The sequence below is a fragment of the Globicephala melas genome, chromosome 12 (genome assembly GCF_963455315.2).
Source record: "Globicephala melas chromosome 12, mGloMel1.2, whole genome shotgun sequence".
Classification (NCBI taxonomy): Eukaryota; Metazoa; Chordata; class Mammalia; order Artiodactyla; family Delphinidae; genus Globicephala; species Globicephala melas.
Window position 1 is genome coordinate 75969609 of NC_083325.1, and position 24784 is coordinate 75994392.

At 45.0% G+C, this 24784-nt stretch overlaps 1 long non-coding RNA gene across 1 annotated transcript in view; it reads left to right on the top strand.

Moving 5' to 3' along the window:
* The window catches only part of LOC115854298 (uncharacterized), a 332796-nt gene that overhangs the window by 36658 nt on the left and 271354 nt on the right, over positions 1–24784 (top strand). The window contains exon 2 of the long non-coding RNA XR_009566172.1: positions 7159–7265. This is a non-coding gene — a long non-coding RNA (uncharacterized lncRNA). The remainder of the gene's footprint in view (positions 1–7158; positions 7266–24784) is intronic.

The window sequence follows — 24784 nt, forward strand, 5'->3', positions numbered from 1 at the left end:
GGCCTTTATGGAGGTAATTAAGCTTAAATGAGATCATAAGAGTGGGGCCCTGATCCAATAGGATTAGTGTCCTTATAAGAAGAGACACCAGAGAGGTCACTCTCTTTTTCTCTGCCATGTGAGGATACAATGAGAAGGCAGCCATCTGCAAGCCAGGATGAGAATTGTTATGACTTTGTTAAATTAACTTTTCTTAAGTGGAGCACAGAGTCCTGGGTGGTGAGCCACAGTTCAACAGTCATCCACAAGGGAAAGTGAAATGGAGAAATTTATTCCTTATCGGTCCTGGAGGAATTACCCAGCACACCTCAAGTGGCCATATGGGGAGGTGAAGCAGAATGCAGACAGAGGGTGGGGGGAGGACCACCTTGGACAAATCCTTTATTAGGGACTGTGGGGCACAGGGCTTTGGGATTCCCAAGCTAGGGCTGGATTGGCTGATTCAAATGGAAAGAGCAAGGTTTGGGTGAGCCCCACGGGGGTGCAATAAGGCAAACAGGCACTGGAAGGCAGGGGGACTGTAGATCACAAGGGTTGCTGGGGAAGTCCTACTGGGAACTTACATTTGCTTGTGACTCTGGGCTGCTATCTAGGGCATGTGCTTGCATGAGAGGGCTAGTGTCAGTTTAAGGTCCCCGAGGTCTGCTTGGCCAAGCGAAACGGATGCCGAGGCAGCAGTTCCATGGAGTAACTTAGCTCAGTTCTCCACAAGAGCCCTTGTAAGAAAGTGCCCCTGTGGGATCTTGATCTGAGCCTTCCAGCCTCCAGAACTGTGGGGAAATTCATTTCTGTTGTTTAAGCCTCCAGTGTATGGTAGGTATTTTGTTATGGTACCTCGAGCAAACTAATAGAAGCTTTCTTCCCTGATTGGGTCTCCCTTCTGGAAAGCAAGCTACTAATTGGCAGGGGTCCTCTCTGTCAGTGTCCCTGTATTCCCAGCATCCGGTCTGGAGCTTATTGAGGGAAAGCGCGGCCCGCTGGAGGCTCTGGGAAGTTGGTGGAATCCTGCTTCACTGCACCTCGTTACCTTGGTCCTCAGGATCCCACAGCTACAAGCGACTCGGAGCCCTCCCTCCTCTCCCTCCCGGTTCACCTGTGCTCCCTGAGACTCTGGGGGGCGGGGCAGTCCCTTGTGCGCAGAGCCTCTCCTGGCTGCTGATTTACTAGCTTCTTGCAGAGGGCTTGGCGGCCTGCTGTCTCCTCTGGCCCTCATAAAGCAGCCCCCTCCCCTTCGCCCCGTGCCAGCGGCCGCCCTGCCGAAGGCCTGGGCAGAATTTATGACAAGTATTCATCAGATTAGGAGGGACGGGGACACGGGACTTCACCCACTGCGTGCAGAATGCGGTTGGACGGCATTGCAGGCCCCTCTGCCTGCCGAGCAAACCTACACGGTAATGCTTGGCATTTTCCGACCTGAGGTGTCATTTGGAAACGTTTTGATTTGACAAGAAATAACTTTAAAAATGTTCGGGAGCTGAAGAGAAATTTAACTCTTTGGGGCCCCACTGGTGCAACCTCCTGCCAGGCTCTGGGACCTCCCAGGGGTCCGCTCACCGCGGTTTGCTCTTTACCAGGACCCTGCGGCAGCCCCCAGCTTGAGCCCAAACTCCACTTTCTCTTCCAAGAATGGAACATTCTCCCCAAGTCCTGAAAGCCGCTCATCTGCCCTCTTGCTAGTAGAGTGTCTGTGAGGCAGGGGGCCCCACGGCTGCCTCCTATCACCCCTATCATAGTTTGACCACTTTGCTTCATAGAAAGATCTTCAAAACTTAAAAAACGTTTCACCGAACCTCTTATTTTTTGCATCCATTGATCTGCCATTTGGGGCAACAACTAAATTAGTAAAAACATCTGCTTCGTCTTTTAGACAGCAGTTTTTCGCCAAAAAATCCTACTTCTGTAGATAGCAATGGGTCTCATTCACCAAACATTTATCAAGAGGCTGCTCTTCTGGGCACCGTAGAGGAGAGATGAGCACAGGGCTTCCATGTGCGATTGTGCAGCCGTGACCCGCGCAGCTCCAGGGAGCTCCATGCACGCAGTCCACCATCACCTGCACGGTCATAGGGGGCTGTCCTGCATGGACACTGCATGCTTCTTGCCCTTGAGACCCTCACAGGGATCTGCCAAGTCCTCTTTGCCCAGATGACCCTCCTCGGCTTTCTTTCAATGATTCCCTCTTAATCATGACTTTGAGTTTATCTGCCACCTTGTTCTTCGTCTCCTGAATACGTTCTCATCTATCAGGGTCCTTCTGCTAGGGCGGGGCCTCCAAGTATAGCCTGATCGTATCAGAGTGATGTAGGACTATCACCTGCAGTTTGGACTTTGAACTCAGGAAGAACTATTTGTTTAAGGTTTTGCTTTAGCGAGTGATTTCTAGAGGTCAGTGAGACTTAGAGATCATTTGACATGGATGGAAGAAAGAGACATGTCTATTTTTTCTCCACATCTAGCATTAACACGTGCCATTAAAATCCTAAAAATTCGGATTTTAATGATCTCTTCATATATTTGTCTCTCTTATTAGGTTCTTTATAGGAGGGGCTGCATTTTATTGTTCTGCATCTTTAGAGACAGCAGAGTGCTGGGCCCAGGCAGCTGCTTGGTAGAGTGGAACAGGTGACAGCTGCTGTGTTCAGGCCTCATGCTAGGTGTCCTGACAGAGAAAGCACGGCTTCTGGTCTCACAGAGGCTTCGACATCATCAGTGGCCGACTAAGCGGTGCCTTTTGCGGAGCTGCCTTTGCGGGAGACGGTGCTCTGAGTCGGCTCACCGTCTCATGGGCTTTGCTGTGCCCCAGTGGAAGGCTTTGGCTTCTCAGCAGCATGAGTGCCCTTTTTGATCTCAACAGTGACACACAAGCAGGGGAGGCAACCTTGTAGCTGTTTCTGGCAAGTCTGGATTTTTAGGGATCATTCGAGGCTGTAGAGGAAAAGACTTTGCAGGACTCAGCTTTTGATTGAGCCCCAGTATTCCTAGGGCCACCATTATCAGTTTTTTGAGGTTGTAAAGGTCTGTGGGGTGCAAGAGGAAAGTGTGGTTGGTCTTTCTTTGAGGCCACAAAGCTTGGTCCAGGTCACCTGCTCAAAGATATGTGTGTGGGCGCCTACGTGAGAAAATTAAAAACGCGTGAAAAACTAAAACACATCAAAAATATCAGAATGAAATAATGAGACAGGAGAAGCATAGAGGCTGAGACTTTGCAGAGAAGGGAGGAAGGAGGGAGGGAAGATCAGCCCTTGAGTGAAGGAGGCGTCAGCGCTGCCTGTCGGCCCTCCTTGGGGAAGGCTGACCAGGTCACTGGATCCCGCAAGTGCTGTCATGATTTCTCAGTGTCAGCTACAAGCCGTAATAGCTCTCCCTCCTCCATTCCAGCCAATTCCTCCCTGGTGCTCCAGAGACCAGCAGAGCCAGGCCTGGACTTCAGCTCTCCTGACCCTCAGTCCTGTAGTTTCCCACAGCAACACGCGTGGCCACAGTTTTCACTCATTCACTGGTGTCTACGCCGTGATTTTATACAGCTCTAATCAGGTCTTCCTCATCATTGGGCCAAAGAAAGGCCACTAGACTCGACTTCAGTTTAAGACAACAAACTAAAGCAACCTCAGCTTTTGGTCGACCTCCACACCTCCCATCTCGCTGTTTTGTTCCGGAATGCCTGTAACTCATCGCTGTGACATTTTATAAATTTAGCTTGAGGTTGAATTCATAAAAATATTTGGAAACTACCTTAATTTTATAATTAAATATTAAGTGGCTCATTCAGCCTTCTCTTTCTCTCCCCACAAATAGTCTAGCTGTAAAACAAATCTCTTCTGTTAAGTGGTATTTATTTAATTGCGATTTGCTGTAGAGCCGTTTAAGAGTGGGTCATTAGGTTAAAATCATTGTGCCTGTCCTCTGAGCGGAGGATGTCCTGCACTGGCTTACGTTTGGGTGTGCTTTCCCTGAAGCTGAGCTAACACAGCCGTGTTTACATTACACACATTCTCTAGTTGCTGACATTTTTTGTTCCTCCAGAAGGAAAAAGATGCAGCATAAACAAATGACCTTATTTGATGTAATGCATCGGGTCATGCCGGACCAATGGTTGATACTTTCCACTTGCATTTATTTAACTACATTTTCTTCCCATCCTTTCGAATCTTCCTCATCCCCAAATCAATACTGAAGAAGAAACCAGTAATTTCCGATGGTCTGAATCCTTCATGGCTTGTACCGAGAGTCCCTGAAGCTGAACAGAGTCTTGGGGGCTAATGACCCAGTGGGCTTCTTATGCCCAGACATAAGAAAGGCACTTGAGCCCTTGGTTTTCTCCAAATGCATAGGAGTTTGGAAACCCCCAGAGAACCTTTTCTTCTTCTTTTTTTTTTTTAAACGTGGAAATAAGGTGGAATTTACATACAATGAAAAAGGATGTACAGGGAGGGCAAAGCTCCCCACAACCACCCCTGTCCCCCGCCCCGTCCCCCGGGAGCCTTTCCTCTAATAGTTTTTCCAAAGTCCCTCATCTTCTTCCCATTCAGAGCCCTCTTGGCTTTGCATTTTCTAGGCAGATGTGAGAAATGTCACCACATTTCCTAAGAGGAATGGAACAAGATAGATGGGCTCTGCCCAGCGGGACACCTGGATGGCAGCCTTATCTAGAGCCAAAATGGGACCGCATGCGCCAGCTGTTTATTTATCCTCCTCCTGTTTGGAGACTTTCCCTGATTAATTACTTTCTAGTAATCGAGGCTGCTAACTAATGTCTCATCTGATTAACCTGTAGTGTGGCCCAGGGTCCCAGAGGGTGGGCTGGTCATCCCGCCTGGGGAATGAAAGAGGTCATTGGCCAGGGGCCCCTGGGATGCCAGTTTGGGGCTCGTTTATTTGCTCTAAGTCTTGTTTGCTATTCCTGCTGCAGTGACTGGCGACAGCTCCCCCCCAAGTCCCATCCAATCTAATTGGCCTGCTGAAACAGCAGTGAACACAAGATTTAAGAAATGTTTTCTTTGAAAACTTCTGGTCGGACAGACACTTTGAGATCATATTTCACCCTGTTTCAATTGCACACCATTCCCTGGGACTTTCAGGAGAAATACTGTAAGTGAGTCTTACAGGAGAACTGCTGCTCTGTGGTCTGGGAGGGGGGCTGATGAGCTGGAGGCTAGAGCGGAGGCTGTGCTGAGGCAGCCCGGCATCTTCAGAATCTAGAGACCCTGCCAACGTTAACACATCCGAGGAGGTATTCAGTATCAAAGTCTCTAATATTTGGCTCCATAAACACGATACCGGTTGCAAAAACAAAGCTAAGGAGCTCATGCTGATTACTTCAATAAAAGCTGTTTAATTATGAACGTTTGGGAAATGAAGTTACCAACAGGACCAGGAGAGCTTTGGTGTCCGGTGTCCCTGCTCCCAGCATCCCACTGTTACACCACATTGTCCACTCAGCTGAAAAGCCTGACGTTGAGCAGGGCACACCCTCCGCCCTGTGGGATGCTACTTACTTGCCAGTAACACTCCGTCTTTCTGCAGTGGCAAATTTAGGGGATTGATTAGTGAAAGAATTATCGGCTGTTATCAGTACCATTTACAGGCCATCCAAGGGTTACTTGGGGTGGTAGTCAAAGCTCCCAGAAGACCTGCATTTGTTTCTAGGTAGCAGGGTTCCAGGACTAGGCAAAGTAGAAGAGAATTCTGAGCAGGGAGCCAGTGGGTCATTGTGACAATACATTCTGGAGTCCTTAAATTAGTTTTCTTAATAACTGTTTAGGAAACATGATTGTCTTAATGCTTCTGGATATTTCTTCTCTCTCTTTGTGTGATTATAGCCAGTTATTTTATGTCAAGTGGAATAGGTAGAAGTATCCATGTAAAAGATGAATGAACAAAAATGAGAGTTGAATCTGTGTATGGAAGGAAAGAAATCTGGGGAGATACACATTGTCAAGGAGTGAACTCTTCCTCAAAAGTGACTTTCCCATATATTGTTGATTATTTCTCAAAAAAACTTTTTATATTTTAAACATTTTTGGTAGAAATCTTTAAAACTTGTTCTTATTCATCCGCAGATACTGAATACAAATTGCCTATGCCTGAGCAGTCCTGATGATTCCGTGCTGTAATACACCGAAACATGCAGAAATTACTGAAAGACTCCTGGCTCTTGTGCCCATGCACTGAAACATCATGACAATCGCTTCATTTCTTAAATGCAAAGCTGGGGCAGTTATAACTGCTTCGTGGTGTCATGATGATTAACAGACACGATACATGTGAAAAGAAATTAAAGAATATAATATGCAATACTAGCTATCTGTATTTTTTCTGTCTTGTGTATTTTAGTTGCTTCTATGCAGATGCTTTGGCTGCTGCCCGTAGCTGCTTGCTTTTTTTTTTTTTTTTTTTTTGCGGTACGCGGGCCTCTCACTGCTGTGGCCCCTCCCGTTGCGGAGCACAGGCTCCGGACGCGCAGGCTCAGCGGCCATGGCTCACGGGCCCAGCCGCTCCGCGGCATGTGGGACCTTCCCGGACCGGGGCACGAACCCGTGTCCCCTGCATCGGCAGGCGGACTCTCAACCACTGTGCCCCCAGGGAAGCCCAGCTGCTTGTTTATTTTATGCTACACAATTTAGGGGAAGAGTTGAGGACTCCAATCAGAGTGATTTATACAGATTTTAGACCGCTACCTATCACTGCAGACATTGCATGAAACAGAGAAAAGAGCGTGGAATTTTTATCCAGAGAATCCTGAGTTCAAATCCTAGGTCCATCTTTTATAAGTTATGTGTCCCCCGGCCGTATTACTTAACATTCCCGAGCTTATATTTCTATTCTGTAAAGTAGGAATAACGATGAGTATAACGGAAGTTTTGTGAGGTCTATATTTTGCAGCTTAGGCACCCAGAAAAATGCCTGGTGCAACTGGGCATTTGATATTTTAAGTCCTTTTTCAGGAGAATTTTCCTCTGTTAGGTTAATAGCTGTGCCCTGGATGGTTTGGGACTCCTGACATTCTGAATAGCTATCCAGTAGTTCATGTTTATGGCCACCTGTGTGTGTGTGTTGGGTCTTTGTATCATAAGGATGTTCTGTGCTCTTGTAATGACTGAATATGCTCTTGATTTTTATTTCTCCTTAAATAATATAATAATAATTCTCTTTTTTCAGTGAACGAGACAAAGACAGTAAGTCAGGAGAGATTCTGAGTGTCGGGGCCAAGTTCTTGCTTTAAATGCAGAGCGCCTGAAGAAAGTCTGGAACCTCACAGGTGGCTGGTGAGATACAGTGAAGGGGAGGGGAGTTTGTGGGAGAGGGGGAGGGAGTAGGGAACCGGTTACCCTGGTGTTTTGTTGGCTGTCCTGGAGTTAAACTTCAGGCCCTGGGGCATTCACCTGGAGAACATGTGCCAAAACTTTTCTTTTTCCCAACTTATATTCAAAAATTCAAGTGAAAGGGTAACTTTTTATGCATGGTATACAAAGTTAAAATAACACCTTAAATTCCTCTGTGTATGGGTTTGTTTTCTCTCCAAATGGTCAGAGTTACTGAAAGAAACTTAGAAAGAAGGTTATTTAAGGTTCACAAGACCCTCTGGGAAGAGACCACTTAAACAGACCAGCCTTTGGGACTCTGAGAAAGACCAGTGTAATGTTGTTACCTGACATTAGTGAGAAAGGACCCCCACTGGGTCCCAGGAGCTGCCCGTGTTGTTGTTAACTGCAAACACCAGAGTTCGTAGGGCAAAGAAAGGAGACCAGACTGGGGATCAGGATGCCGAGCTCCTGGTCCTGCTACTTGTGTGACTTGGGATAATTCTCTCAGTCTGGTTCCTCATTTGTTTTGTAAGGCTAATAACACCAATTCCGTAGAATCAAAGGTGAAGAAGATATAAACCATCTAAGTAATGAATTGTACAAGAATTTTGCAGAGATTATAATATGCTGTACAAATTCAAGGGCTAATTCATTCTGCATAATTTAGCCACATTTAAATCCTTCCAGACTCCATATGTGGTATAATGTGTCAGAGCAATGATGGTCTTAGAGGTCAGCTCCTTGAGTGCTCTGATTTTATGGGAAACTGAAGGAGAGAGGCAGAGAGGAAGGGACTTGCTCCCCACATAATATGGTGTGTTAGTGCCAGGGCTGAAGAGGGAGCTAGGAGATCTGTTTCCCTTTAGATGCTCCTTTAAAAACAGCGTCTCTTCTAGAGAAGGCACATAATCAATAATGGTTACATTCAAATGAAACAACTTTGGGTGTTATGAAGCAATGAAATTCAAGGAGAATCAGGTGGGGTGTCAAGAGAAGCAATGGTGAGGCCATGCTGCCTTTCGTGGCTTTGTCTCCAGATCATTATAAGCTCTGTCCCCTTAGGGAATAACGCTCTTCACGTTTCCTTTTTCCATCTTCTAAACTCACACGTGACTGTAAGGTTTGGGGACTGTCAGCGCACAGCTGGTCACCTGGTCACTTGTAGACAGATGCATGTCTTACCTCTTTGTTTGGGAGAAGGGAGTGTGACTGAGGTCAGGTCAGCACATGAGGAAGGACCGGCTTTCTAGGTGAGGGTCCTGGCCCAGGAGGGCTAGTGTACATATTACGTCTTTTTCCACAATAGCAAGGCCTCTGAAGAGCAACGGTGGGACAATTTTCTGTTGATTGCCCTTCCTTTCACCCCAGATTCTGTTATTCTAATGGATTGTGGGGTAGGCCAGCCCCAGCCCGAGAGTCCCAGATTCAGACTTCCTATGAAATGTAATCACCAGTTACCGGGCAGTCGAGCTTCTACGGGGTAGCCATTAGATATTTTGAATTTTTGATGCTTTAAATTTCACTTTACACTGAAGCTTCTCCCCTTCCTCAACTCACTAATACCTCAGGCAGGGAAGCCTTCCATTGGAGGTGGGAAACGTCTCTCCCCGGCTAATACCTGTCCCTAGTGAGCTCAGGGCCTTTAGGGCTGCAGAGGGTTTGTGGGAGAGAGTTAGGGAACAAGAATGGTGCGGCTTGATGGGGACTATCATGATCAGTTATTGTTGCCCTGTGGGTTCGGTGGTAGCTCCACACTCATACTGGGGATCAACTGCTGCTCCTTTAACACAGTCAATGCCCCTTCAGACTGGCCACTTCCGACTCTAGATATCAATATCTAGCCTTGCTTGGGGTTATCTAGCTGCCCAGCTCCCAGGACGATTCCTGGGCAGAATTTTTCATAGCATGATATATTCTGGTATCTTTATACAGGATCCTTATGGAACCCAGGGGAAACTCCAAACCCAGGCTGTTACCAGTGCAGCCTGTCTCCTCCCTCTGCTTTTAGGGTGGCCCATCACTGCCCCGCCTTGTGGCTTTCTCCAAGCTTGGAGCCAGCACTAGTCTCTGTGCCTTTAGACCCCAGGTCGAGCTCTCCAAACTGTAATCCTGAAGCCTCCCACAGGTAAAAGGGATGCCTTCCCTTTCTTTTCCTTGTGGAATGTGTGTAGGGGTGGTGTAATTCTTAGCATTCTTGACAAAGAAATCCTTTCTTCTTGGTCTCTTCAACCTCAAAGTTTTTCAGAGTGGATTTTGGACTAATGATTGCAAATGTGATTTCTGAAACATTTCCTTTTCAAGTCCTGCATTAGTGGGTTAGCATCTCATTTTATAATGTGTTATTAGGAAGAATCTCATTTTAACTCCTGTTACCCTTCCACCTGAGGTGCAGGCAAATCACATTGGAGCCTGCCTTGTCTGCCTTGAGGGCAGGTTTGAGGGATTTCAAAAGTGGTCACGGAAAGAAAGAAGCTTTGCAAACTAACATCCTGTAGAAATGTTGGGCGTTACTCTAAACATTATCCTTTTTAATGTAAATCAGAAAATCCAAATGAGTAGATAAATCACGTTTGGATCCTTTCAGGTAAATGTGTTGAATCTTTAGTGATACTGACTGGCATCTTTGGTCACTGAGGTGATTCATTAGCAAACAGTGCTATCCAAGATCAGCCAGGTTCAAACCACGTGTCTCTTTCTTTAAAGGAGAAACTATCTTTATTAATGCCTGACTGTCGGCATGTCAGTGGAGTGGTGGCCTTTGGTTACTCAGAGACACAGACCAAGAATATGTCACTGTAGCCTTTGGTATGAACTCTTGGTACCCCACAAAGAGGAAATATGTTTTTGCTGTTTGCAAAGGAATTCAAGACCTTTATGGTTACCAAGAACTCATAAAACCAACGAGCCATATATTCGAAAATGATCCCTGGGTCCAGTCTTCAACAAGCCAGTGTCTGCTGATCAGTTTGGGAAACACATATGAGCAACTAGGGCTTTCGAGCTGAGAGTGTGGTGCGGGGAGGTGAGCGGGATTTCTCCTGGAGGCATCTTGTCTTTCTGTATGCTTTCTCTATGGAAGAACATGAGTGTTTCAACAGGTTTGTTTTATGTTTTCATACGCTGAACAACAACTACAGCAAGTAAACAAGCAAACAAAAAATAGGTAGAGCAAAAGCAGAGAATCGAATGTATGTTTCCAATCCCCAATTTTTTTTGTTTTGTTTTTTGTTTTGTTTTTTGTGATACGTGGGCCTCTCACTGTTGCTATTATTATTATTATTTTTATTTTTTTGCGGTGCGCGGGCCTCGCACTGTTGTGGCCTCTCCCGTTGCGGAGCACAGGCTCCAGATGCGCAGGCTCAGCGGCCATGGCTCACGGGCCCAGCCGCTCCGCGGCATGTGGGATCTTCCCGGACCGGGGCACGAACCCGTGTCCCCTGCATCGGCAGGCAGACTCTCAACCACTGCGCCACCAGGGAAGCCCTCCAATCCCCAATTTTTAAAGTTTATTTGAAGTTTTAAGTTGTAACCCAAGGATGAATCATAGCACTGTGTACTTTCACTTTTACTTATCCCAGAGCTATAATCTCTCAGGAGGAGTGAAAAACAGAATCAGAAACTTGGGTCTTTCCTGACCTTACTAAATTATAATTTCCAGATATAATACCACATCTTTTATTTCTTTATCTTTGCGCATATTAGCCTAGATGAGCTGATCACGAGTGTGTCTAAGTGTATGTGTGTGTGTTTGTGTGTGTATGGATATTGAGAGAGGGGGCGAGAGCATGGGGTATGGGGTTTAATTCTATTCGAAAGTTGGCACCCAGGATTTATCATGTAGCCCCCAGTGTTGGCTACGTCTGACATTTAGTCTTTCAACAAGTATTTATTATCTCCCATGTTCCAGGAACTCTGATAGTCTCTGGGGGTACACAGTTAATTAAACCCCGTCCCCTCAAGGTGCTCACGCTGGAGTTGGAGCGCTCTCACTGCAGTATGTGGAGCACAGAGCTTGAAAATTATTCACCGTGATCCACCTTTATTCTTTACGTGGTACGCAAACCATGAGACAATCCTTGTTTAAATACGTTTTAGAACTTTAATTTGAAAGTGCTTTTTCCATAAAGGATTCTTGTGTGTAGAGATCATAGTTTTATGAGGGGTGGGGATCTTTCTTAGGCAGATTTTCTTTATAAATTTGTAGTCATTGATGAAGTGGCAAGAGTGGGAGATTTAGTGGGTGGCAGAGAGATCCACATAACATCTTTGGAAGTTGCTAAAATCAACACGAACAAGATGTTCACGATCATAGCTTTCAGAATTTGGACCCATAAAGCTATTGTGGTTGTGTCTAGGACCAAGAGGCACTGATTTTTATTTTACTATAATATTGCAGATTCCACCACTGGCAACAGAACTTATCATAGCATTCTTTTGGCAAGATAAAACAAAGTGGTTACACTTCATTCTGTAGTAGGGTTGCCCATGGATCTGGAGAAATGAACTCAGTTGATGGGAGTCTAGGGCCAATGGGACTGGGTTGCTGTTCTGATTCCCAGTTAGACATCAATCACCTTCACAGGAAAGAAAAGGGGATTCTTCTTTGCCTGTGGCTGCCCCATAATGCCAGCTGCCAACGCTAATCATATGATTATTAGAAGATATGGGGAGGGTGTGAAGACTTAGTCTCTCCAATCGCATCTCCCAAAGGAATAACTCAACATACATGACTTTATCAGTCCAGTTGCTAAGGTTTTGGCAAGCACTGCAGATTAATACCTACCAAAATGGAGCCCAGGTCCGTTGGAAACTTCTGTCAGTGAAGCGAGCAAGTCTGCTTCGAGGGTCTAACTTTGCCTTGATTTTTCCTGAGATGAGAGGCCTTAGTTCTCATACTGCCAGAACTAGTTCAGTCTTCAGCAGGATATGGTGCTAGTTAGTGTTTGAGTCTCCTAGGTATCCTGTGTGAATTAGACCTCTTTATGTGGAGGACAGAACGGAAGTCTGCCTAAGAAGCAGACCTCTGGCTTCTGCTTTTCCAAATGTTACTCAGCATTGTGGACATGCTCTCAGGCATCGTCTTGGGTTGAGAAAATGACATCACCCAACCACAACCAGCTTCTTGCCAAAATCTTTCACAAAATGCACAACAAAGCAGCATTTTAAAGATGAAACATTTCTTGTTGATGGACCAGTCACTGAAGGTCCGATTTTTCCAGGAGACAAGAGGGTAGTGGTCTAATGGCTACACTGAATTGAGGTCGGTGGAAAGAACTGATAGATAGTAGAGATCTGCAAAAGGATGCAGTTGGCTGTTGGCACTGAAGAAGGAATAGGGGACAGATGAGAAGTTGGCGTGGCATGTGTCCCTAGGCAAGGCAGTTCTACGGTCCAAAGCTGGGTGCCCTGGAGAAGAGGTTGAAGGGTGGCTCATGATCATGGAATATGCATTGACTTGGCATGGGCCAGGCCTTCTAGGGGTACAGTGGATGATGGAATAGTGTCGGCCATGCCTCACTATAATGGCTTGATATATATGTATAATAAACTTGCCTCATTTTTCCAAACTAAATCTCATGCTGTGCACTAAAGAGTAAATGTCCTTAGCTCAGACCTTTTCAGTATGACTTACTTTGCAGCCATTCTTCTGTAGCTGATTATAAATTTTTATCATCTTCTAAAAAATAACAATCATGCCCACATCCTTTTGAGACCAGGGTGCATAGCCACGTTGACAGTGGTATTACTTAAGAATTACACTTGGCATGTGGAAGCCCCCTCATTAATAGGTGTTCCCATTGCCCAGAATCTTAGCACAGGGGAATCCCCTGAAGGCTCTGGGCTCATTCTTTCTGATATGACCTCATAGATCCTGCTGTGAATCCATTGCCTTCTCCTCCTCATCTGTCTCAGCGACAGGCCTGTAAATCACACACGTTCAGAATGAAGGCTCTCAGGATTTGCTTGTACCAGATGTATGTTTACTCTCGCGCTCGCTCTCTATGTCTGTGTTTGTGTGTGTTTTTAAGTAGCTTTACCATCTGGCTTCGCTGAGGCCACAGGAGAAGGGAAGAACATTATGAGGGAGCAGAGGTAAGGCATTGTCTGGAAGAGCTGTGGCCTCACAGGCAACCCCAGTTTGTCTCCTGGGCATCTGTGCACATACACATGCATGGATGTCATCAGTGTGCACTCTTGGGGCGTCCATCACTAGGTAGCCCAAAAAGAAGGTCTGAAAATTTCTTGTCACCCCGAGGACACATGTTGCCTTTAACTCTTGAGTCCCAATTAACCTGCCTCATTAGTACAATTGTGTTCACCTGGGGTCCAGTAGGTCACTTACTTAGCTCCTCAGCTGAGACTAGGCAGGCAGTGCTGGCTAGGCAGGAAGTCCCTGAAGAAGCATGGTGAACCAGTGTGATGAACCCCGGGCCTGAAGACATAGCTCTCAGTGCTCACTCTAAAGGCAATGGGAAGGGTGTAATGTTATCTTACTATTAGGAGTCCTGGGCTTCTTGACTTTTATGTCCACGGTCCTTTGTAATCCACTGGGGAGAATGAGAAGGGACCCGTGGACACTAGGCCACTTTGGATGACACAGGTGTGTGAACTAACTCTTTTCCCCCTTCTTTCCTGACCTACCTGTGATCTTCTTGGGCGTATTACGTAGGAAGACTCCAGAGGGTTAAGTGGAAAGGCCACTTTTATAGTTTAATTGCAGTTCTGGAACCTCTCCATTCTGCATTTGCTGTCACAGTTGGCATGATTAAGACCCACTAGAGACTGCCAGTGGCCCAGTGTATAGTTTCTAGTTTTTCTTGAAAGAATCTTTTTGCATATATCATGGGCAAGCTCTTCCAGCATGGTTGCCTCGTTCATTGTTCAAGTGTTCTGTCCCTTTTGAACAGATACTGCCTGCAACACAGGCCAAGCTTCAGGAAGTCAACCTCCAAATTATAGGTCAACTTCTTATTTGAACAAAGTTGTGCTTAGGAAAAGCACCCTCCTTGCCCGTCTTCTGCCCAGGTGCCCGTGGGGGAGAAATGGGGCCCAGTTCTCATGGGGCCCAGCCCCGCCCTACCCATTCCACCAGAGCTGAGTCTACCGTGTGCACTGGTTGAAAGGGGGGGCAGGAGCGAAGGCTGTGGCTGTGTCAGTGTTAACACACACCCACACACACGTGCACGGGGGATGCCTTGTGGACTCACGTTCCAAATAACTGGACCCTTCCTCACTCCTGACCCCAGCAGGACTTTTGGGAAAGTACGTCTTCTCTTCCCTCGGACTAGGACGTTAGGAAGCAGAAGGCGCCGCATCTGCACAGTTGATCCTCTTGGGATCAGAGCAGTGTGTGCTGTGTGGAAAGTACTCATCGCTCTGGACTTGCAGGCATGGAGGATGACCTCAGTGACCTCGCTTATTCATCACCTGCTGTACACAGAGCAGTGGGTGAAACACTGTGGGGGGCACATCGGTGTGAGGCCCGGGTCTGCCCTCCAATGGATCAGTCTGGAGAGGACACAAGTGAAGCAGTGATGTGGCGACTGACGGGATGGATCAGTGGAGATAGCAGTTGTCAGAGGAGGTTTCAGGCAGAAACTGGGTCTGCGGGTGGTAAAGATATGAAATAAGGGTGGTGGTTCCCGCCTTCCCGTGTGGACAGGTGATGAAGGGACATGGAGGGGGGCTGGGGTTCTCACCTGAAATCCCCACAGGCAACCAGATTTCCAGGGAGAGTGTTCAGCTCAAGGCTAACTCCCTGCAGTGGCAGAAGGATAGAGTTTAAAGTAAACGTCCGCTGCTTCAGCTGGGTGCTCTGCCTCTGGGCCTGGAGGATTCTCGGAGATCTAAGACACAGGGGCCACTCTGGGCTGCTCGCCCTGAATGGCCACTTTTTGATCTCCTCAGGGTTTTCTTTGACCATTTAAGTGACAAAAGGGAATTTCTTGGAGGGGGAGTGGGGAGATATTTTTAGAATGAAGGGCATTTAAAAAAATAAGACAACTACTGCAAGATTTTGAAATTTGACAGAAGCAGATGACGTTTTCCATCCCCACCATGAAACTTTGCCCAATTTCTTGGACCTTTAAATACCACAGATAAGCTTCAGTTTCTGGCTAGGAGGAAAGGGGCTCATGCAGAGATCTGTGGAGACTCAAAATGACACCTGTGCAGGGGCTGCCAGTGACTCTGGTATTTCAGGCCCAGATTTCCTTCTTTTCCCCTAATTATCTGGATGCTAACCCTCTATGTGTAGGATTTGGCTTCAGGACACTGAGTTTTAAATTTCAGCTTCAACCATTTACTGGCTGTGTGACCTTAGGTAAGTGAGTTCACCTCTCTGAGCCTTATTTGTAAAATCAGGACAATTCCATTCTAAAATCACATAGGTTTGGGGAGGCTTATTTGCTTTATGGGAGAGTATTGCAGGCCGAGTGCAGTGAGAGATGCTGGGCGTATAACGTAGGGCTTGCAGCTTAATACGAAGACAGATGATCAAAGCAATAATTCTAATATGACATGAAAAGTGTGACAACATGTTAAAAGTGATGTAATAGGTGAATGTGTGTGCAGAGGTCAGTGAAGGCTGAGAGAAAAGGGCAGTGGAGGCAGAGGTAATGGGTCAGGAAGTGCTGTGTGACTGCATATTTGACCTGAGACTGGAGGGTGGGAGCCAGGGAAGCATGAGTGGGTGGGGCAAGGGCAGCCTTAAATAGACGATTCTGTCTGAGCGAGGGCACAGAAATGTGGAGGCGGCCCACGGGCTGGGAGTCACGACTGGGTGGGACTGAAGCCTGTGGCCTGCGCCGGGGGTGGGCTGGCTGAGCGGAGAGAGCGTGCCGACGAGATCCACACCATGGAGGCAGGTCTGACACTTTGGATGGAACGAGTGTCTTCTTAGTGGCATCTCTCACGACTGGCTTTTCTGAAATAGTGCTGTGGTCCTGCCCTCAGCCACTCTCTAGCCCACTTCTCTGCTTTCTTTTCTTCAGAGCAGTTCTCACTATCTGTAATTCTTTGTCCACTTTAAAATTTAACTTTTAATTTAAATTAAATTCTTAACTACTCTTATCTTCAGTGTTGATACATATAGTTGGCGCAAACTAGACACGATAAATATTTTTTCAAAGGATGAGTAAACAGCAGATGATTAAACGCGTCTGAAGGCAGAATTAGCAGCAGCCTGCGTCACAGAATCTAAGAGACGCCCTAAGGGACGGGGCCGATTTTGTGGGTGAGGAAAGGAAGAGGTCACCTTCTGGGCGGCAAAGTCCTCTGAGGCTGGGAAACTGGACATGCCTCCCATTATTTGGGAAGGACGGAATGAGTGTCTGTGCCCCTTCTGGTTTCTGCAGAGAAGAGAGGCAGTGGCCGACTCAGAGAAGCCCAAGAATAGCAAGAAGGGATACGTCGCCTCCACGTTTCTGCCCCAGATGCAGAAGCCTTTATGATCTTGGTCATAGGATAGACGTCTGCTTTGGGCTCCTGGTATGTTCTGAGGTTTGACACCCCCTCGGCTACTCTGCCACACTGTAAAATGCATGATATATTGGGTCAATGTGGCTTCATAAAATGCACCCCAATTCGCTCATTTCCATGATCGTTCACAGTAGCTGCTCCTGTCACTTCTATGTTTCCCTTGAGAAAAGATTCTCTGAAGAACTCCTGAGGCCATTTGTGATCTCTGACTCCTCCTAAATTGTCAAGTAGTGATGAGATAAGAAGAGGAAGCGTTGGACATCTTTACTGCTCTGAGAAAGTTGGTTGCACATACTCTTGTTGAGAGCACCAGATTCAGACTCTACATGCCTTTTATAACAACCGTATTCCTGCAACACCTGTTAACTGAATCCTCATTTTTCTACTGACGTTTTTATTCAAAAATGCCAGACATGCATTTTCTCTGGCCCTAATGACTCTTAAAGTCAGATACTAGAGCCTAATATTGACTCCACTTCCGTCTGGCCAAATAGCTGATGGCTTACGCATCAGTCCCAGATGCAGGGGCAGGGAGAGGTGAGCAAAGGGACTGTGCACCCAGGGTCTAGCCACCATGAGACGCCGTTAGGCCTGAGGGGCAAGGCAAGGGAAGGGGCCAAGAGTGTTACTGGACCCTGGTGAGACCTGGGTCCCTGAGAGTCAGCCTGCAGCACAGCAGCTGGGACTAACTAGAAAGCAGCTAAAGCCGAGACTGAGATGGGATGCAGCTGGGAATCCGATGGGGAGTAAGTACACACCCCAACCTCTCTTTCTTCCTGCCCTTTGCTTTCCTGCTGGTGCCTCCCATTGACCAAAATAAAATGGAAGCTCCAAGGCATAGGGAGAGGGAAGGGCAGGAGACTCTTGGAAGGTTGTGGCAAACAGGCTCATCAGCATAGAACATGAACAGACATAAACGTACCCAGAAGGTTCTTCTTCCCAGAATCTGGCAGTGGGTTCCTTTCTAAAGTGAAGAGTCCCAAATATCTAAATAGATAAATGTCTTCTTTCAGGAAACAGGCATCAGATGTCTGCTGTGGTTAAGCTCTAGATTTGGTGCTGGCGATTTTACTTTGAGTTTTCCTCAAGCGAGGCACTTCCCTATAGAGCCACCCTGGATAATTGACACAAATAACAGTCAGTGAGTCTTCTGGGATTTCTTTTAAAAAGTCTGGCCCCAGGTTTGAGGACTGTTTTTGAACTTCTTCCTACACCTCAGCTTGGGCCAGATCTGAGCGTTGTTTTGGTGAGTGACCGAAGTCTTGCTACATCCAACCGGGTCTTGAGTACTGGCTGGATTTGCACTCAGTTGGGCCAGTCTTTGGTTATCTGTAGAGACCTCTATTCTCTAACTGGGGAATCATGTGTAATTTCTGTGACACAAAATTGGGTGAGTGGAGAGCTAGGGAAAGGTCTTGCTAGAATGTTTCTAAGCCCACCCGTGGCCTGGGTGGGGCTGCTTGACCAGCTCCAAGGAACTGACTGAGAATTTTGAAGATTCCATGTCCCGTATTGTGTGTCTGCTTTGGGTGTTTGTCATTTTAGGTTAAATAATTTTGATGCAGTTACTGGGTATTTCACAGAAACTGCTTAACATTTCTCCATTGCTGTGCATAAGTTTCTGTAGTAATTGGTGAAGATTTCTTCACATTGGAGAGAGATTAGCCAAGTAGGATAATCAAAAAGAAAAGGTTAAGCTGGAAGAGAAAAAGGGATTATTTCAACCACTCTCTCTTTTTATAGGTGGAGAAACTGAGGACCCCAGAGGGCTGGGGATGTACTCAGGGTCATACCATGAAGACAGGGACAGAGCCAGGGATACAAGGGGGCGGGTCAGGCGCAGCGGAGAAGCAGGCGGGCCATGGCCAAAGGCTCAGCAGCATCCTCTTGGGGGCTCCTGCACCGCTTCCTGGGACATTCTCACTGGCAGGTGAGGCTTCCCTAATGCAAGCAGCCAAAGCAGTTGCTTGTGCTATTCTCACAGGTTTTGAGGCTTTCCTTTGCCTGTATCCTTCTCTGTGAATACTCAGAAAGAACAGAAAGCTTCTCTCATATAGTGTAGAAATCGGTGTTGGAAAATGATACAGTTTTTAAACCCTTAAAATGTGCAGAGCTTGGGACACGAGGGCCTGAGATTCATGCCTAGTTAGTCATGCTGCTGCGAGATTTATGAACTCTGCCACCAAACTGGGATTCTTTGCTTGCAACACTGAAATAAGAGCTAACATTTAGTGGGTACTTACCACGCACGGGTCATTGTTTTAAGCAATTTACATTATTAACTAATTTAGTTTTTAGGAACATCCCATGAGGTAGATACTCTTTTTATTCCTATTTTTAGATAAGGAGGCGGAGCTCAGAGGTCATGTGACTCGCTTAAGGTCAGAGTCAGTCAGTGGCCACAACAGAATTTAAATCTCAGTGTTTTGACTGCTCTGCCCGTATTCTTGACCAGGGAGCTATATAGAGCCTTTCTTTTTTAGTATCACCACTGCTACATCCATGAGACGTGGTTTGTTTTCTGAGGACCTTCCATCGCAGAGCCTCAAGTATTTCTGCCTGCTTCAAAAAACAACCGGAATAAGTTTTTGCATTACTTATGACTGAGTATTCATGATGCCACAGCAGTCTCTACCTAAAAGGCTTCCAAGCCAATATACCGGCTTTCTCTGACCCCCGAACTGGACAGCCTTATGCAGGAACAAACTGTGTGTCTGAACAGCCCAGTTCAAAGTATTCTGGTTCAGTGGCACAAGTAAAGATTACTCAGTGTTCTTAGATTTCCAAGAATCTTTCCATGAGTTTTTAGGAAGAACATTATTTTGTTATTATTAAAGTTTTGAAAAACCACAGATAATAATTATAGCAAAGTTTTTCCTCACACAGCATTAATGTACAATGTTGCAAGACCACAGTGTTCTTATTTACATTTTATAGCTGGAGAAACACAGACCCAGGCTCATATTCTACAATGATATGGACAGCAATGCACTGCGAGCCCCCAGGTCCCTTCTTGACTCTGCCTCCACCTTGATGTGTGACTTTGGACATGTCCTTTTCTCTCTCTGGGTCTCCTCTTACCACTTATTATATCTGAGGCTAAATATGATTTCTGAGTTCTTTTCCATTTCTGAAATTCTGTGACTTACTAAGATCATAGCAAGTTGCTTGTTAATTGATGTGTTTTATAGATGACATGGTTCAAAAAAAGAGTTGAGGTGGCTTATAGGATTAAAATGCACTTAAACCAGGATGGTTAAAAATAACAAGAGAATCGAAAATAATAAAAAGCGATGCAAAAGAGATGCTTCAGGCACCAAGACTGAGTGAGTCCCTGAGGGTCAATGTTATGTCTGGAGTCCCATAATCCAAGGATGTTGCTGCTGAAATTAACTCAAGAGACTGTGGCTTATCTGCATACATCCCGGCTTCTTAAGTTTCTCCTGCAGAGCATTCTGCTAGTAAGTGTATGTTATTTTCAGATGAAGCAGACTTGGAAATCTGTCTTTCTAACCCACAGAACTGTGAGTCCAGAGCCTCTTGGCTGTTACGACATGAAGAGGTTTGGCAGCTCAACCAGGAGTGGACCCCAGGTCTCCTGACTTTTTCCCAGGGCTCTGTCCATGGCGGCTGCCACCTCCTCTAGTGACAATGACTGTTCACCATATGGCAATATAGTACAGGCAGGGATTTGTGGTATATACAGTTTTTCCATAAACAGGATCTCTCTGATTCTCTTAACCTCCTGAAGGGTAGGCAGGAAAGGTTCTATAATTCCCATAGTATAACTGAGAGAACAGGCTTACAAATGTTGAGTATTTTTCCCATGTTAATGGAGAACTGTACCCACCTTGTTGACTCTCTGAGTGTCCATTTCTGGCTTTGTGCCATCACTATGGCCGGGCTCCTGGGGACTCCAAGTGTTCTATATTGATGTGCCAACAGTACACATCTCAGGAGGTAAAGTCAAAGCAGCTTGTCTAAGCCCAGCCCACACATGGCCAAGCGACCATCAGGGAGAACCTTGGGAAGCAGAGGATGGGGGTCCCCAGCACTGAACCCTGGCGCCAGATGCCAGGGCTTAAGTTTGAACTCTGTCATCTCAGACATTGCTTTTAAGCTCTGTAAGTACATAAAACATTGTGCTATGTATTGCACAGGTCTTGGGACTGAGACTAATGATATTGTGGGAAAGCCAGAGTTTGAAGCAGGTTAAACCTCTCTGAGCACAGCAGGAGCTTTTCATCAAATTCAGCTGCAGGAAACCCTTGAACTGGACCACATTGCTACTGAACGTGTCATCAATCAATCAACAAATATTTCTTGAGACAGCAATGTGAGAATTCAATGAGATCACCTAAGTGGCAAGTTAGGAGGGTAGCATGGTACAGAGCAAAGACATGGGCTTCAGAGAAATTCAGAAGTAGGTCTGAAGACTGACCCTGTATTTTATGAGCTATATAAGCCAGACCAAATCACCCAACCTCACTAAGCCTCAGTTTATCCATCTATAAAATGGGGAAAGTACCTACCTCATTAGGCTTTTGGAAAAGCACTTATTTCCTATGAATTTCCTCTCCTTTGTCTAACATTTAAAAACTATGAAGTGACAAATCATTGATAGTTGCCAGTTAATTATTCCTAGGTACTTGACATTGTACAAGACAATAGGAGGGGTAGGAAAGAGGGCGACATGGTCCCCTTTCTCCTTAGAGAGACAAGACTATCCAACAAATAAGGCAAGGTGTGGGGAGGGGAGGTGATTGAGGGTTTCTGGGCTTAGCAAGAACTTCATGGACAAGGTGGAGATGGATCTTGTTGGGTGGATGAGAGCATGGAATAATGAGGGAAACAGGGCTTCCAGGTGAGAGGGACAGCAGAAGCAAAGGCTGGGATGTTTGCAGGACAGCATAAAGACTACCCTGAACAGAGTAGATAGGAAATAAGGAAAATAATGATAAACAGTGCTCTGTGGGTGAGGCAGCAAGAGAAGTTAACACATTTAGGTCTATTACACTACCTGGCACAGAATGCTGTAAGCTTTTTCAGTAGAAGAGTGATTAGGACTGGAGGCTGGAACTGTCTTCTTTTTTGTATCAAATTTCCATAAAATTTTTAGCAAAGGGCTTGATGTTTAAGGATGCTCAGTAGTTATCTGTGAAGTAATAAACAGGTGTCTATGGAAAGTCAGTCTGGCAAAGATGTGTGTGATGTTGACAACCCTTTCAAATGTAGACCTTCACACCAGACACCAAATGACCAAACTCAGCCAATGGAAGGAACTAAGAGGCCAAGTTGGATTTGCGTTTCCACATTGATTCGGGCTCACTGCAAATGACTCCGTTTATTTCATTTAGATTTTTATCTTGTGCTTTCTAGAATACAAGAAGTGTACATGCTGGTTGAAAAAAATACTAACACTACAGAAAGTTCCCACTCATGCTCTCTTCTTCTAGGCTTCTGCCACTTTGAAAGCCTTCTTGTCTTCCTTATGGACCATTTCGTTGGCCTGAAAGTACATAGCATCCACTATCATATACACATATAGTCCTTTTAATAAATTTTATTGAGGTATAATTTCCATAAAATAAAATGTACCAAATTTAAGTTTAGTGTTTCTTATGAGTTTTAACAAATATATATACCTCTCTTCTATATGAATGAGATCATACTGTACATACTCTCCTGCAAATTGTTGAGGCATTCAGCAGTGTCATGAACATTTTCTTCATGACACTGACTTCTTTTTAAATTATTGCACAGTCCTCTGGTATGGATACCTTTAATTTATTGAACTATTTCCTTATAGATGGATATTTATATTTCCTTCATATTTCACAATTCAAATGGAGTAATGAGATCCTTTTACACTTGTCTTTGATACATTAACAGGTATTTCTATAGACCGGATTCCTAGAAGTGGAAATTTTGGGGCAAAACCTTTAAAACTGAAAAAAAAAAAAAAAAAGAGAGCGAGATTGCAAGCATCCTTGGAGATATTGAGGGTTCAGTTCCAGACCACTGCACTATAGCAAATATTGCAATAAAGTGAGTCACACAAAGTTTTTGGCTTCCTAGTGCATATAAAAGTTATGTTTAAAATATAGTCTATTAAGTAGACTATAGCATTATGTCTAAAAAGTACATATATTAATTAAAAATACTTTATTGCTAAAAAATACTAACCATCATCTTAACCTTCAGTGAATTGCAATCTTTTTGCAATAATAACATCAAAGATCAATGATCACAAGTCACCATAACAATTATAATAATGAAAAAGTTTGAAATATTGTGAGAATTACCAAAATGTCACACAGAGACATGAAGCGAGCAAATGCTGTTTGGAAAAATGGCACCTATAGACTTGTTCGATTCAGGGTTGCCACAAACCTTCAATTTGTAAAAAAATGTAGTATTTGTGAAATGCAGTAAAGCAGAATGCAATAAAACGAGGTGTGCCTGTATTACAATTTAAGCTCCCACAGGGTAAGAAAATGCCCCTTTTCCAAAGTGTTCTCGATTTGAAGATTATCACACGTTACAAATTTCAACAATCGGACAGATGAAAAATAATAATGTGTTACTGTTTTAATTTGCATTTCCTAAATTGCTGGAGAAGATGAGCATTTTATGTTTATGTTTATTTGCATTTCATCTGTGAATTCACTGTTCTTATATTTTGTCTTTTTTTATCTGTTTTTCTTTTTCATATTGATTTGTAGGAACTCTTTATATTAGGTCTTTTTTTCCCCTACTAAGCACTCAAGTTAACATGTTAAAGTGTATTCTAGAGCAATGTTGCTCAAAGTTTAGTGTGCTGAAGCATCACTTGGGGATCTTGCTTAAATAGAGTCTGATTCAGAGGGTCAGTGAATTGACCTGAGAATGTGCATTCCTAACAAACTCCCAGGGGCTTCCAATGCTGCTGGTCCACATACCATACTTTGAGTAACAAAGTCTTCAGGTTTATGAGGGTTTTTCTGGGTAGGGGTAAGAGTCCATCATACTCAAGGAACAATGTGTGGTAGGTTTTTCTTTTGTTAAATAAAAGCACTAGGAATGATCTAATGAAAATGATCAGTGTGGAAAGAAGGCAACTGTAATTGTGGAAATGATTGGCGTCATAGCCTTTCTAGGGAGGTGATGGGTGCTGATGTGGTGGGAGGTTGCCTTTAAGGCCCACCTCTACTTACATGTAGGCCAGTTGGCTTTCTGATTCTACACTGAGAATTAAAAAAGACAGTAATCCCTGCTCAGATTATTATACAGAGCTGTTTTGAAGTTCAAAGGAGAAATATTGATATGCTTTGTGACCTGTAACAAGCTAGAACGTAGTAGGCATCGTACCTGTCCAGGCACAGCCTCTGGGAGCACATGAGCATCTAGTCTGGACAGTGTCTACAGTGAAGGCAGAGTGCTTGGCAAAGTTTTTTTTTGTTTTTTTTTTTTTAACATCTTTATTGGAGTATAATTGCTTTACAATGTTGTGTTAGTTTCTGCTGTATAACAAAGTGAATCAGCTATATACATACGTATATCCCCATATCTCCTCCCTCTTGCGTCTCCCTCCATCCTCCCTATCCCACCCCTCTAGGTGGTCTCAAAGCACCGAGCTGATCTCCCTGTGCTATGCAGCTGCTTCCCACTAGCTATCCATTTTCCATTTGGTAGTGTATATATGTCAGTGTTACATTCTCACTTCCTCCCAGCTTACCCTTCCCCCTCCCCGTGTCCTCAAGTCCATTCTCTACGTCTGTGTCTTTATTCCTGTCCTGCCCCTAGGTTCGTCAGAACCATTTTTCTTTTTTAAGATTCCATATATATGTGTTAGTCTTTCTGACTTACTTCACTCTGTATGACAGACTCTAGGTCCATCCACCTCACTACAAATAACTCAATTTCATTTCTTTTTATGCCTGAGTAATATTCTATTGTATACATATGCCATAACTTCTTTACCCATTCATCTGTCGATGGACACTTAGGTTGCTTCCATG